Consider the following 12,239-nt stretch of genomic DNA (forward strand, 5'->3'; position numbering starts at 1 on the left):
CTGATAGTAAAACCTTCCTCCATTAGTTAGACATGAGCGTATTCTTCTCTTTTGTCCATATATTCAATTTTTGCTTTCATCCGATCTGACTGTATAAAAAGTGCTTTCTCATTTTTAGAGCTTCCAGGCTCTTTTTTAGTGTGTTATACTTCTGGGCCTGTTCCCCCTTTCTGCAACTTAATATAAGAACCTGTGGGTTAAAACCTAGAAAATTCAAAGTAATTTTACCAACTTCTGCTTTAATCCTCACAAAATTCTTCTTAGGTAGATCCAACAACTGCCCCTCCCTTACAGATGAATAAACCAGAGCTTAGAATGATTAAGTAATCGTCCAAGGGTACCTATTTAGTAAGTGGAGAAAAAGATCTCAATAGTTTTCCTCCCTGGCTGCTTAAAGCTTAGCCACCATCATGAACAACACAGTAACTATCCGCACCAGGAAGTTCATGACTGACCGACTACTTCTGCAGAAACAGATGGTCGTTGATGTCCTTCACCCTGGAAAGGCAACAGTACCTAAGACAGAAATTCAGGAAAAACTAGCCAAAATGTACAAGACCACACCAGATGTCATCTTTGTATTTGGATTCAGAACCCATTTTGGTGGTGGCAAGACAAGTGGCTTTGGCATGATTTATGATTCCTTGGATTATGCAAAGAAAAATGAACCCAAACAGAGACTTGCAAGACATGGCCTGTATGAGGGGAAAAAAAAAGATGTTAAGAAAATAGTGAAAGGAACTCAAGAACAGAATGAAGAAAGTCAGGGGGACTGCAAAAACCAATGCTGGTGCTGGTAAAAAGGAAGTGAGCTGGGTTGGACAACAGAAGGAATAAAGATCCTGCAGTGACTTTATCTGTGGTGATTGTGCAGGTTTTTCATGAGAGGAATAATAAACTAAGAACTTTTATGTGTAAAAAAAAAAAAGATCTCAAAAAAGATATGTTTGACTGAAGCTCACACCTTTAACCACTCAAATATAGTGTCAATTTTAAGCTGTTTTTCAAAAAATGTATAAGAAAAGTAGGAAATAGGTCTTCAAATATAATGGGTGGAATACATGGAAACTGCCTCCACAAGAGGCTTTATGATAACGCAAATCTGCGTGTGGACTCCTGTCAATTTCAGCCTTAAATTCTATGGTCCTAAGCAATCTTGTATATGTAAATTCACATTCTCAATCAGTATGAGATGAAAACAAGCAGAGATGCAAACTTTAAGCCTCATTTTGCAAAGAATGAGATAAATTATTTCTCTCCATTTGTTTGACAATGACTGGCAGGACAAAAGCTTAATTTCAGAGTTCTAGATGTAAGTGTCTGCATAGTTTTCTTGACTAATGGTTAGCTCAAAATGTTGTCAGGTTCCACTCCCATGGTTTTCTGAAAATCGGCTGGAATCCCAGAGTGGGACTCTAAGAAAAAAATAAAAAATTAAAGTGGTACCCTCCTTCCTACCACATGTAAGAGTACTTATATTATAAAATTGTAAGCATTAAATGGGTAAATATGGGGGCGCGTGGGTGGCTCAGTCAGTTGAGCGGCTGCCTTCGGCTCAGCTCGTGATCCCGGAGTCCTGGGATCAAGCCCCACGTTGGGCTCCCTGCTCAGTGGAGAGCCTGCTTCTCCCTCTCCCTCTGCCTGCCTCTCTGCCTACTTGTGCTCTCTTTCTCTGTGTCAAATAAATAAATAAAATCTTAAATGGGTAAATAATGATCAGTTTGTGCAGCATGGTAAGCTATTTAATGGTTAGATATTATTATGTTTTAGATTACAGTCAAGATTTTTAATTTCATTATAACGCTTTATACAAATCTTTTTTAAAAATCTTTTTTTTTTGAGGAATTAATTCTGGAACCATTTTTGTACTCTATTTTTAACACTAAAGATGACATTCAAACTCACATTCCTGATGTTATTTTATTGGTCTAATACAATTTCAGCAGTGTTGTTGTTGTTTGGGTTTTTTTTTTTTGTCTGATATTTATGGTAAAAAGGTGATCTTCATATTTTATATATGTACATTTTTCAAAACCTAGTTAGATTTAGTTCATTTTAAATCAAATATACTATTTTCCTAATCAAATTTTAGGAACCTATTTTGCAATTTAGTTCAAAGTACATTAATTAAGATTATTCATTTTTTAAAGAGTTTCCCAAGCAAGGCTAGGAACAGAAAGGGGAAGAAAACAGTTCTTCGTTTTGGTAGAAGAAGATATGACACAGTATATAAAAATTGCAAGTCTGTATTTCATATGGCTTTTGAGGGGATGTAGGTGAAATAAAATCATGCTAACAAGAAAAAATGCAAACATGTTTTGAGAGAAAGAAGGTAGTTTAATTTGTGTAGGCTATAAAAGAAATTTGTGATAGCAAGTTGGAATGGCATTCGTATCAAATCAAGGCTAGGAGACTTGACTTAGTTTCAGAGACAACAATTAGTCATTAATGATACTAAAAACAATAAAAATCACAGAAACTTTTTCCAGTGATCTTGCAAAACTTCTTATCTTCCTGCTATCTGTAACTTTTTACCAAGTGAATAAAAACCAAATAAAGTAAAACCCGTTCCAAGTGCTTGTATCTCTGACCTTTAGAACCCAAATTCTGCATCTGTATAAGCTTCTAGAGCAAACTCAAAGCAAAGCTGTCCTATTAATGGGCACTCATGAGAAAATGAAAAAAGTATTCTAAAACACATTTGAGGTATTATGGATTATTTATGATTGCTGAGGTTTCTAGAAAACACTCTTTGAAACAGGTAACAGGGTATCTGCCACATTTTTCATTTCCCCATTTCACTCTATGGTTTTCTTAACAGAACAGAAACAATAGTTTTCTTTACATAGTCTGACATACAAAAAAAAAAAAAAAGTATATCTGCTCTTACCGAAAGCAAGCATGTCTTTGCTTTTGCTAAGTACTTTTGCACTAATAAGTACTTTGCATTGCTATTCACTATTACATATCCCAGAAGACTCAACTGTAATCTCCATAATTATCAATATGTAGATACATTTCACTCATAATCTCTTCCTTTCATATGGAATTATGTGAGGCCATAAGATCGATTTAAAATGCACATTAGACTGTCAATTTAGGGGAGATTTTTCACCAGACCTATTTCTGGGCATGTGTGAGACTACAGAGATAGAAACTGTCCCCATCCCAGCCTAGGTTGTAATCTTGCCACCTTTTCCCTGCCTTGTTTACGGTAAGATTAACCTGTATTTTCATTTGCTTATGGTCAACACCTTCATGCTCACAGATGCCCCTAACTAGCAGACAATATAAAGCAAGTCAGAAGACTAAAAGCTTTTCTCCCTCAGCAGCTGGAATATGCAAGTTCCAGTGTGAGTGCTAAGACTCCCAGGATTTTGAACCTTTTTAAATCTCCAGAGACCACGTTTTTTTTTTTTTTTTTCTGTGCTACAACTGATTTCCTTGGATTTATCCTGTGTCCCAGCAAACCTTCCCATATCTGTACACTAACACTTATATTGTGACATGCCTTATTTTCATGACTGACATTTTCTACCCTTTTGCTTCCAGTAACTTTAACTGATATTCCCTGTTAACTTTATTCAAATCAAATTAGTTAAAGTAAACCTAAAGGAAATCTTGAGGAACATCAAACAAAGTGAGCAAAAAGCATTCAGAAATCTGTGTGGAATTAGAATGCTAATCTTGTGACGGCTCATATAGGTTCGCAGACTGTGTATGAGGCCAAGGGTTTTCGTTTGTTAATTTTACTTTAGCATTCATTGTCAGAATTACCTCTTTTAACAAGACTGATAGTCTCACCAGGTCACTAGTCAATATTTAATCACCAAGGCAGCAATGCACCATTCAGTTCTTGGGCCTGGGCCATGGGTCATATCTGAAGGTGGCTAGAGGTATAACACATAGAACTCCATGTGTCACATAATCCCAGAATAATTCCATAAATTTTAGGTGAGATGTAGCTGAATAAACCATATATCACTAACTGGCTCTAGTCTTGAAGACCTACACGCAAGCATAGCACATTCCTAGATTTTGATTTGCAACTCAAAGAGGATAAGAACTCCAGAAGAGTTCAATATAGATACCATTAATTATCACGCTTTTAATTAGGCAAGAAATTTTTCATTTTAAAGTTGTCATTAAGCAATCATTTTTACTGTATATCTTTCCAAATACTACAGTACTTAGTGTCATGGTTAGTATTGCCTTGAAAGATATATGGTTGCCAGGACAAATTCTTCTAAGAATCATAGACTCTCTATATTTCTTGAACTTCGGGGTAAAAATCTGAGTCCACTAAATAAAATATGGGTCTCTAAATCTATTTTCAAAAACTAATTTTGCTTATTATATGTTTTGTGCTTACATAGCACCAATTATGTCTACTGAAGGTTTTGCAGGTAACACTTGTCAGAAGAATTTGAAGATATTGCACACACACATTTTTTTGAGAGAGGGAGCATGAGTGTGAGGGGGAGCGGGTGCGGTAGAGGGAGAGAGAGAATGGTAAGCAGGCTCCACACCCAGAGCGGAGCCTGATGTGGGTTTACTCTCATGACCCTGAGATCATGCCCTGCCTGAGCTGAACTCAAGAGTCTGACACTTAACCGACTGAGCTATCCAGGCACCCTGATGATATTGCATATATTAACTAAAGTATAATTCTTCCAGTTTTGATAAAATATTTATATTTTTATCTTCATTCTGCTTTTCTGTATTTAGCGTTAGCATGCCATCTCCACTCACAATGTGCATCACTTATGTATACTGGAATGATATTCCATGACTGCCCACATTTTGTGACTTAAAAGTGCTATCTGCATTTTACAACCGATGCCATTCAATCAAGGTTTTCAATTCTGAGAAAACTAAAGCAAGTTATTAAGTCTTCTGAGCCTTTCCCCCCCCCTCATCTGAAAAATTACCAGAAAAATATTTATCTTATTTTTAAGTAAATTTATAATGACATACTATATATAAATGAATTGATTTTTGTACCTGGAAATTGTTGAGCCTTAAATATTATCATTCTTTCTTCTTTGAGATTTAGTAATTCATTATCATTCCTACATGTATTTCTAGTATTTCTAGGGTTATGTCTTTGATCAAGAACTTTATTATGGGTGCCTGGGTGGCTCAGTTGGTTAAGCGACTGCCTTCGGCTCAGATCATGATCCTGGAGTCCCGGGATCGAGTCCCACATCGGGCTCCCTGCTCGGCGGGGAGTCTGCTTCTCCCTCTCCCACTCCTCCTTTGTGTTCCCTCTCTCGCTGTGTCTTTCTCTGTCAAATAAATAAATAAAATCTTAAAAAAAAAAAAAGAACTTTATTATGGCTCTGCCTACTTGTGTTCTCTCTCTCGCTGTCAAATAAATAAATAAATAAATAAATAAATAAATAAATAAATAAAATCTTAAAAAAAAGAACTTTATTATGGAAAATAAACAATGATTTTATGTTAACTCCAGATATTTTTTCTATGCTTTTAATCTATACTATTTAGAAGTAGAATCTGGATTAAGTATCAGCAAATTGGCAGACAATACCCAGGGAGAAAATCCACCCAACTCTATAATATATAATACATTTATAACACAAATAATATACTCTATAGTAAAACTCATTTCAGGCATTACTAATTTTTTTTTTTTTTTGCTTTGCTTTCTGCATGGCTAAGGCAGTCATGGAGAAGATAATTTGAATGAGAGAGAAAGCGGATGATCAACATTCTTTTAAAAATGAGGCATATTTATTTATCTCTAATTATCTTTGCATGAATCCATATGTGAATAATTTTTATTTTGTTCTGAATTTAAGAATGTACACATGTAATATATATGTATGTATGTATATATATCTATGTATATATGTACACACACATATATATATATAATATTTCCCATAGTACATGGACTAGTTACATAACTGGCATCATTTTATATTTTTAATATTTTGTGTAGAAATATAAAGATTTATAATTTGAAAATGTCATTTTTAAGGGTCCATTTGAAAAATAAAACAACCTACCAAAAAAGATAATTTAAACAAGAGTTTTCCTGAAAACCCACCAGGATTTTGTTTTTGGTGAAACTGTTTCAAAATATCCTTACTAATATGAAAGTTTTGCATGCTTATGGTAGAACAATGTGTTTCCTTAGATTGCTCTATAGCAAGCACAAGATAGGTTTCCCAAAATGTATTGCGTACACTGTCAGCAAGATCTGAAGAGAGGCCATGCTCACACAAACGGTTCTGTTTGGGTAAAGGACCATTATATCCAGTGTCCATATCATATATGTTGACACAAGTTGGACACAGTCTCAGGTGAACCCACTTAAATAGCGGCATGGAAATTTTGTGGTCGCTCCTACATATACATTCTTTCACTTTGACTACTGACTGAATGAGAATTCTTACACTTCATTTTTTTATACCAATATTATTTTTCCTGTGTCAGTGGCTGTAAACTAATGCCTCCAGATGGGAAGTAAAAAAAGTAATAGGACAAGGTGGGGTAGCTATCATACTGACATCTGAAGTAGGAAACGCATGGACAATTACAAAAACAAGCAAAGACCCATAACATCTTCCTCTTCTAATTAATTAAGATGAATAATTGTACAGGAAAAATATAAATGTTGATTTTAGAAATGTTTTCTTTTTGTTTTGTAAATATAAAAATTAACATGAAGACTTAAAAATGGATGAGAAAAAAACACTCCTCAAATCTAACTACCCTAACATTTTTAAAACTATTTTCCTATATTCATTTTTATGGTCGGTCTTACATTAAATGCTTTTATACTTTTCTATGTACATTTAATATTATGTCAGGAGCCTTTCTTCATGTAACTGCATTCATCCTGATGGTGCACAATATCCCCATCCAGAGAATAAGGAGATAAACTATTTATTGTTGCAGACTTAGTATTTTCTCTCTTGCCTTAATATTTATCAATCACTAAAAATAGTGCCAGTCACCACATTAAGAGTGTCTATGTTTTAACTTACCTAAGAACTATTTTCAATAATTCCTCATATTTAGAAATGCTATGGGGGTAGCCGGCTGGCTCAGTTGGTAGAACATGTGACTCTTGATCTTAAAGTTGTGAGTTTGAACCCCACGTTGGGCTTAGAGTTTACTTAAAAAAACTGCTACAGTGACAACATTTTGCTCATATTATTTTATATTTTCTCTATCATATATTAAGTTTGAGGTACCTGAAGCAGAATTACCATGCTAAAAGTTTTAAGTGTGTCTTAGCTCTGATTATATACTATGCATATAATGTATAAAACACTTGTACCAAGTTCAACATACCAAACAAGTGGTACCAAGTTATAATGTTACTGGCTTTACATGAGAGTACTCCTTTCAGCATTTCTGCTTTTTGCTTCAGATGTTCATCAAGTTCAAAAGCAAAGTTATATAAATATATGGACAATTCAGATCATATTTTCAATTAAAATACCCCAGTCACTGAGGGAAAGGCATATATTTTATTAAAACAGTTGTAAAATTAACTTTTTTTTTGCCTTTGCTTCTTTTTTTTCCAGAGATTGTGCACCAAGTACCATCATAACCAGCATTGTGCAGTATTCAGGAAACCTAAAATGAGTAATAAAGACTGACCAATAATGCACCTTTTACACTAGATCTCCTAAATCAATTCATTATTTCAATCTCGTCTGGCCCATTTTAGCATGTGCATTTTTTATGATAAAGAAACCTGGAGTAAGAAATTAACAATGTACCAAATGTCACATTGTTAGTAAATAAAGGACCCAGAATCCAAGTCCAGGAACATAACTCCATACTTCTGTTACACTAAAATGAAATTTAAACTATATAAGAGTAAGTGAAAAACTAGCATACTTTAAGACATTTGCTAACTTGGGGCACCTGGGTGGCTCAGTCGTTAAGCGTCTGCCTTCGGCTCAGGTCATGATTCCAGGTCCTGGGATCGAGCCCCGCATCGGGCTCCCTGCTCCGCGGGAAGTCTGCTTCTCCCTCTCCCACTCCCCCTGCTTGTGTTCCCTCTCTCGCTGTGTCTCTCTCTCTGTCAAATAAATAAATAAAATCTTTAAAAAAAAAAAAAGACATTTGCTAACTTTACATGATTTGGTATCTGATTACATCAAATAATTGTGCTTTATAAAGAATTTTGCTTTTGTTTTATAATTAAAAAATTTAGTACAAATATATAATTATGAACATTTATAAACTTTATGTTTGCATAACAATATCATTATATTTTCTCACATTTTGTCTAAGAGAAAAATGCCTTGGCAATAATATTTTGGAGGTGATAACTTTCTCTTTTCATCATATAAGAGAATATTTCTATGCAGCGAACAGTCCAACAGACTACTGTTGTATCTATTTGTTGTTTCAGATTCTGCTGCCTTTGAATTTCTGTTCTAATATGCTGAAAATATAAACCAGAAGCCCTTTTTAAAACTACGTACTGACATACAACTTTTCTTTCACTTCGGAAAATGTTGCAAACTAACCTAAAAAAATATTTAAACAGAATTATATTTTTTGTGAGTGCTTGATAAGAATGTGGTTTTCAACCACCTTGTGAAATTTTAATACGGTTAGGAAGAGTTTGTTTTTTTTTTTTAAAGCCACATATCATATATTTTATTCTTTCATTACTGCATAATGCAAAGACCAAAATCCTGTTCTCTCTGCTATCAGTTAATAAAACATTTCCTGAATTATTTAACTTCCTTACAAATTCAAACCATTTTTATGTTTTTATCATTTTTCTGTCAACAGTCAAATTCCAAAGGGAAACACTATTTATGTTCATGTTTGCTTTTATTTAAAATTGTTTGATTTTAAAAGGTGTAGCATGAGCAGCACTGTGTTTGTTTGACTCTTGCTGATATATGTTATTATGGGTTGACTTTGAGTAAATTGCCATCTTGTTTGCTTAGAAAAAGAAAGATAATGCTAATTGAATGAAAACACTATGCAAAGGATTACAACAGTCCATTTTCTTTATTTGAAATATGTCAACACTGAAATATGAATTTGAAAGTACTATATGTAAAATATAGCAAAGATTAAAATGGTTCTTGAAGATATCTTTTGTTTAAAATATGATAATTTACATGCAAGAAATCACATTAATTTTCAGTGCCAAGCACATTTTTTATTTCAGAAGAAAGTCATTGACTTAATATTCATAGAGGCATTTTTGTTGTTTTAAATGGTTGCATTATCACTGCTGCTTTAGTCTGTTAATGTTGTCTTCCTATTAATCAGAAGCTTGAAGAGCATATATGTTTATTAGCTAGAAGGGTGTTTGATAGTAAAGTCATATTTTCCTATAATTTGTTAGGGAATAGGTGTTAATGGTATAATTTCTCTTTTAAAATCTGATAATACTTTCAATTTTTTTCACAGAAATTTAAAAAGAAGACATGATAAAGTGACCAAAAAGGATGACTGGGCTTTTAAAAATATGTATGATACTGGGAAAAATAAGCCATATCTACAATAGTCTCTATACTACTTTCCCTTTCTCAATTTAAATCACAAAATGCATCAATTTAAACGATATCCCACATTGTTTTAAATAACTCATTTTGTCATAATCTTCTTTTCAATAAAATATTTGAAGCTGCTACTGTATTTTTAAAATGAAAAATTTAAGAACAATGAGTAATTTGCACCGTAAATCCTTCCAACTTGTATGATTAATTTTTCTCCCCTCATTGAGTTTTCTATATTAACCAAATTATCTAATCAAGCAAGGAAACCATTGTTTATCTGAACTGTGTAGGCTTCAAATTCAACCCAAATATTGCCTACTGTGTTTATAGATTCAGATTCTGAATAAAGGTTGCCCTAGACAAAAGTTCTTCCCTGAATGATCTTTTCTCCTTATCTCTTCTTCAGAGTTATCATGTTGCACTTTATATCAGGTGTCCTTAAGTGCTTGTCTTCTGGGTGGGGACAAGGTGAGGGCAGATTTAAATTGATGGAGAATGCTCTTGAAAATTATTAATCGAATAAACTATGTGTTTCTAAATGTTAATATTTCTTTTTTTTATTTTAAAGATTTTATTTATTTATTTGACAGAGACAAAGCGAGAGAGGGAACACAAGCAGGGGGAGTGGGAGAGGGAGAAGCAGTCTCCTCGCGGAGCAGGGAGCTCAGTGCGGGGCTCGATCCCAGGACCCTGGGATCATGACCTGAGCCGAAGGCAGACGCATAACGACTGAGCCACCCAGGCGCCCCTATTTACGTGTTTCTGAATGTGTTTCTAAATGTTAATATTTATACTGGGTTGCTACATCATTCAAAGTGGTAAGGTATTTGTCCTAACCCATCCTTAGCTCTTGGATAGAATCAAGACAAACTGTACAGAGTACATGGAGACTGGCGGCCCCTTCCTTACCCTACCCCATTCTTCATACTCACAGGTACTTAGAGGTACTGGTGCTGTTAGTGAGCATCCCTAGTTCCCAGGAGAATTTTAAGACCTGTGGAAGGTCCTCAAAGCAAAAACTTCACCATGACGGAGACTTTCCCACTCATGTCTTATTAACTGCTCTCTCCTCTCACATGTATTTCTACTTTAAATGGCATGTCTTAAGCATAGACAGATCCTGTGCAGAGCCTTAAAAATATCCTGATCTTCAGAGTTTACGATAATGGGTAAGAAAGCCCAGTGTATCTTTCAAGTATATTCTGTCAAATAGAGATATATTCTTGGATACCATTGGTCAAACTCCCCCTGTAGGTGTACAGTTTTCTAACACTCTCCATACAACTGGAAACACATGAGATTAATCCAAGTACATCATGTGAGGATACGTGTACACAGATCTCCCAGGTGACAAATTTCATATATTGGAATACACTAATATGTTTTATGAGGTCCCTGTGACCAATCTCTGCCAGAATATAGTTTACTGAAGAACGCAAGACCTGTTGCTCTAACCCCCCAGTGCCTGAGGCCACAGAACGGGGTTATGAGCAAAAGTGAATAGAGAGGTTTATGAACCTGTTCAAAGTCATACAGCTCCTAAGACAGAAGTTGAATTCAAATCTGTTTGGCTCAAGCTTTAAGTCTTAATTACCGAGACTGGATAGATGGGTGGATAAATGGATAAGCTGATGGATAAACAGACTATGTATGTGTCTATTTATACACATACAAATACACACTCCTTGAATACATAAATAGATGAATGGGTTTATGAATATACAGCATGTTTATGTATTTATATGTTTTTGGAATAAAGTAAAAACATGAATAATTAAATAATTTGTGGAGAAATATATTTTAAAAATATTTAAAGCCTGGTTTTTAATTTCAATTCGTATTACATAAGTCTACGACTTAGAGTACATGAGATGTTTTAGAGAATGTGGACAAATAATTGAAAGTTTAAGCTGCTTTTTTTAGTATGAGTTTGTGGCTTCCTTGAAGGCAGGATGAAGCTTTGCCATTCCTTCTGTCAATGGCATATAAGAAATTGGGGGGGGGGGGTTGGACTGGCATGGATTGGTGATTCGATTGCCTATTAAAATACTGTGGAGCAAATTCTACAGGCCTACTAGATAATTTTGAACAGAATGGCCCAAAGGACATCAATTAATGTTTTCCTTTTATAGGGTGTATGAAAATGTGAGTAAAATTGTGTTCATGGAATCCTCTCTTTGCCAAGGGTTTTGGTGAATACAGAGCGTTTTCATAAAAAAAAAAAAAAAAAAATTGGAGCTTTACCTTAATGCCAGGCTTTTCCTGACTGCTTAATTCGCATTTGTTTTAAGTATCTATTGTTTGATTCATGTATTTATTGGTATAAGTGAGAAAACTAAATAATTGATGGTGAAACTATGTTTAATCACACTATCTTAAAATCTTAGTGTCAGACAGTAAACATCACAATCTATATTACATTATATGAAACAAAACATTTTTCATTTCCAGGAATTGTTCTCAGATAACGGATATGGTCAATACAACTTTAATAACTCCCCAGTAGTTTTTTTAAAGACGGTTCAACTATAGGATTGTGTGAATATATATGGTCACGAATGCCTGTTTTATCGTTTGATGATCATGAATTTTGTAGTCCTCCATTCCAAAGGGTATTACTGAATACAGAATTTATTTTAACAAGATTGTTATAGATTTGTTTTAAGAAGATAGTCTGGCAACTGACAAAGGTCATGGTTGCATTTAAAAACAAAACTGAACAAAACA

The 12,239-nt window shown here is 34.3% G+C and overlaps 1 pseudogene; it reads left to right on the forward strand.

Annotated features, from left to right (window-relative positions):
- Nucleotides 1-407: 407 nt before the first annotated feature.
- On the forward strand, nucleotides 408-837 carry LOC102738025 (small ribosomal subunit protein eS24 pseudogene; annotated as a pseudogene).
- The last annotated feature ends 11,402 nt before the right edge of the window (nucleotides 838-12,239 follow it).

The sequence above is a fragment of the Leptonychotes weddellii genome, chromosome 3 (assembly GCF_054177405.1).
Source record: "Leptonychotes weddellii isolate Sample4059 chromosome 3, ASM5417740v2, whole genome shotgun sequence".
Lineage (NCBI taxonomy): Eukaryota > Metazoa > Chordata > Mammalia > Carnivora > Phocidae > Leptonychotes > Leptonychotes weddellii.